Here is a 4,470-nt window from a genome sequence, read left to right on the forward strand (position 1 = left end):
TACAATCATTAAAGGTTTACTTGCAGAACACAAATTTATGAAGGTATAACAAAACCAAACGGATATTTCGATAGCTCCTGCTATCTTTATCAATGTTAATAAAAGTTAATACGTTAAAATTCTTTAACGTTGATAAAGATAGCAGGAGCTATCGAAATATCCGTTTGATTTTGTTATACCTTAATAAATTTGTGTTCCGCAATTCAACTTTCAATGATTGTACACTGTTTTTTCATTGCTTTTGCATTTTATATATATATATATATGATAAGGACAACAACATCCAATCGGAGGCATTGTTTCAAGTCTGGTGAAAAATCGTGGGTGCAAGAATGAAAATGGTGCCCTTTTCCAGCTTGGAGGTTCTTTGTTATACTAAATAAATAAAGGGGGAAAAAAAACAACTTCATCAATATCTTTGAGATATGGACCACCACATATATTTTTTGTCCAGCCTAATTTTGGTGGCCCAGGTACGAGCCCTGTTCTGCACCCTTGTAAGTCGGTAGGGAGGGAGGATTTTTTTTTTTAATCAGTAACGAAACCACTCGATTCAGACATGACAAGTCTTCAAATATCCCCCCCCCCATGGAGTGCAATGCCTCGTGTAAATGGTGGAAAAAAAATTGATAGGTTCGCAGACAATATTTTTTGGAGGAAAAAATGTTGGTCAGGTGATTTTTTAAAGTAGGGAGGGGACAATCAACTTTTTTTTTTACATGGCCTTAGAGTAACAATAGCCAGTTCCTTAATTTAACCGCCCTAAAACATCATGTGTGGCTTGCTAGAAATGCCTTACAAGGCCAAAACTAAAAAAAAATTCTTGTGTTGGCCACGTTTGGGAAAATCCAAGAAATAGGTAGGTCGGTAGAAAAATAATTTTTTGTTTTGTTTTTGGTTGTTATTTTTTTATTTTTGTGTTTATGCCTAAAAAGTAGAAAATACACAAAAATATAACAAAGACCATTATTTTTTATATCTATATTGTAGAGCAAAACGATCACACAACACTGTTGCATCGCATACTGTTGAAAGATAAGCCTATTGTTCCAGCTTTTAGCTCATTAAAAAATATTTTTCGTCAATTTCGAACATTTTTAGTCGGTTCGGCGTGGCCAACACAATAATCTTTTTTCAATTTGGCATAAATCAACAACTGATCAACTAATTAAAGGGGATACGAAAAGCAATGTTCAGGCTAACATAAGGAGTACAAATAGCTGCTTTCATCCCATTCAAGCAATTATTGTTGACCAATATAATTATGTTAATCGATTGTTTTCTTAGCTTACAAATTCATGAGAACGCCTTATATTTGTGAGGTAAATCAAGGGCACAAACTGCATAGCTGAGCACGGAGCAGATCAAGACAAACTAAAATTTCTTGTAATGATGATAAGACTATAGACTGGGATTCTGTTTTGATAATTTCAAGTAGAATCATATGGGTTGATAGTCTGATGAAACCACTAGGATAGTGGTAAAACATCACTGAAAATATGTTACATTTTTACTTGGAATTATAAAAAATAATCCAAATCTATATATTAAATCTTTTATTTATTGGCAATGACTACTGTTACACCAATCAATTCCTAAATCTGTTGAATGTTAATTAGTCCCTTATTATTTCTTTTTCTCATTCTGGACAGCGCCACCAACGAGAAATTTAATTTAGAGAAATCGAGAATGGGACACCAATTAAAATAAGTATGGCGCACAATAGGCGCAATAAAGAGTGAGTAACCAGGCTAGTATGTATTGCATCTGAATTAGGGATTGGTTTAAGATTGGGGCAACAATAGTCACTGCCTTCTTTTATTTCTAGCTTGTTTTATCTACAGTAAAATCAAAGCTTTTCTGTTCTTTCTCTGTGATCTAGAAATGATCATCAAATTTCACGCTGTTATTCCTAATAATCAGTAATACGCCTCTTTATATATCTTTTTGAATTACTTCATGGACTGTTTAAAGACAGAATAGTATAGATCCCGGATATTCAACCTTTTCAAGCTGGTAGCCAGTTCCAATTTGTTGAGAACAGCAGCGGGCCAGCATAAATTATGTACTTTCATTTTTTCAATGTCAGCCCCTTCTATTCTCCTTTATAGCAGTGGATTTGAAATAGAAGGAGCCAGGGAAGGACAGATAGGGGTAAAATACCACCTCAGCCCCACCATGGCTGGCACTGGAGTAAGAAAATTTATGATAATGGCACCTCTAGATGGTCGAAAATGGAACTTAAATCTTAAAATAATTTAAGATTTTATAATTTTCACAAAAAGAAAAAAAAACAACTTGGCACTCCAGACTAGAAATTTTCCTAGTACAAAAAAATCCACTCATGCTCTAAGAAGTTGAAACCAATGCCAGCTCTAGAAATTCCCCTACGAGGAGTCTAATTCCGAAAAGGGCCCGCATAATCTCAAACCCAACCCCCTCCCCCCATGGTTGGGGATGAGGTGAGCAATAACACCTCTAGATTCCTGGAAATGGCATTTTCTGACTGTAAAATTAAGTTTTTGAAGCAGTTTTTTTCAACACTGGCACCGCAAATGGTTATACATCACATCAGCGACCCTACTTTATCCATTATTCCCTATTAGCCTCCCCTCTCCCCATGTTAATACTCTACGTCACTAGATACAGTGAGCTACCTCACACTCAGAAAAAGCCAGACACTTGTTAACAATTCTATAGTAGGTTGTGTTTCTATTAACAGAAAAACTTTTTCTAAAAATCGGCCGGAAAAAATGACATCTTTTAGCAATGTCACTCGGGCCGGATCAAAATATTTGGCTGGCCGGTGTTGGCCTGCCGGTTAAATACCGGGGGCAGGGGTATAGATAAATCCTCTTTCCTCATCCATGCTTACGTGCCACAGTGTAATCAATTCCAAACTCATAATAGCATGTGGGAAACCAAAGGAACTAAGCTCCGTACACACTATCAATATTTTTGTGAGAAATATCTGTGATTTGTCCATATACTGTACATTTATTTATTTATTTATATAAATATATATATAGGCATATATATATATAGGCACATATATATATGTGTATATATATATTCATATATCTATATATATATATATCTATGATATCTATGATATCTGNNNACATTAGTTTCCTTACATTCACTAATGCATTTTTATGTCATTACTTTTTCTATGTCTATTCTATTATTGAATTTCATTTTTTAAATCACATTTCTCTTTCTATTTATTTCATTTCTTTTACTTTCAATTCCTTTCCTTTTCTTATTTCCTTCCTTTTCAATTTCCTTTACTTTTTACATTTTTCTTGGCTTTTCTTTTCTTTCTATTTTAATGATAGTTAATTTGACAAAGTTTTGCCTAGTCAAAAATTAAAAAGTTACTGTAGGCTACTTTTATTACATTTGCTAATCCATTTATATTTCACTACCTTTTCTACATGTAGCAAAGACAAGCCGAACCAGTCACTCGTCGCAAAAATCGATATTGAGTAATTAATACAGGGTTAAAGAGTAAAACAAGAGCTATACAAGGGTAAAAAAGCATTCAAATTTGACATTTCCTCATGTTTAAACATACAGCTGTTAAAAAAAACAATATATGAGAAATCAGCCTTCAAAATTTATGACTTCGGGCATCTCTCATGCAGACACTATCATCAAATTCTTAAAAAGTGTTGTTTTAACATTGAAAATGGGGAAAATAACAGCATAGCATGATGTATAGATATATAAAGGTTAGTTTAGTGCAATAAAATAGATTTAAAAAAAATTGACATTCCAGCATGTTTTGGCCATTTCCTATGAAATACGATTTGCGACAAGTGACTGTTTTGGGTTGTCTTTGCCACATATCTTTACCTTTAAATTCTACTATAACTTTTCCTTTTCATTATTTCTTTCCTTTGCTTTTCCATTCATAGTTCCTGTTCTCTTATTTTCTTTTCTTTTTCTACTTCCTTTCTTTGCCATTTCTTCTGCCTTTACTTTTCATTTTTTTCTTCCTTTTTTGTCTTTCTATCCATTTTTTCCTCTTTTTTTCTCATTCTTTTCTTTCCTATTCTATTTCTTTTCTATACATTTTCTATTCCATTTGTTTTCTATTTCCTTTTTAGGTATGATACGACATCATTATAACCATATATGGACAATAATACATATATTTGTCACATTTAACCTGATAGTGAGGAGATTAAAAAGTAGCTGCTTTATAGCGACTAATATCGCAACGTTGATGGACTCCTTTTTGCTGTTATCAGTTAACATTGGAGGATGTTTTAGCAGGGTCACCACGGGAAGGTTAACAGCATGGACCCCGTGGAGTCCACTGTTGGTCCGATACTGTAACATAGAATCAGACCAAAAGTGGAATTTTTATAATATGCTGCTTCAAGCCATTCTTATACAACCGTGTTAGCTTTTCATGCTACTTAATCATCTTTGGAGTGGATGGACATTTTTATAAAAACATCA

Source organism: Anneissia japonica, unplaced genomic scaffold, assembly GCF_011630105.1.
Source record: "Anneissia japonica isolate Jap-2015-1 unplaced genomic scaffold, ASM1163010v1 scaffold284828_len130523_cov99, whole genome shotgun sequence".
Taxonomy (NCBI): domain Eukaryota; kingdom Metazoa; phylum Echinodermata; class Crinoidea; order Comatulida; family Comatulidae; genus Anneissia; species Anneissia japonica.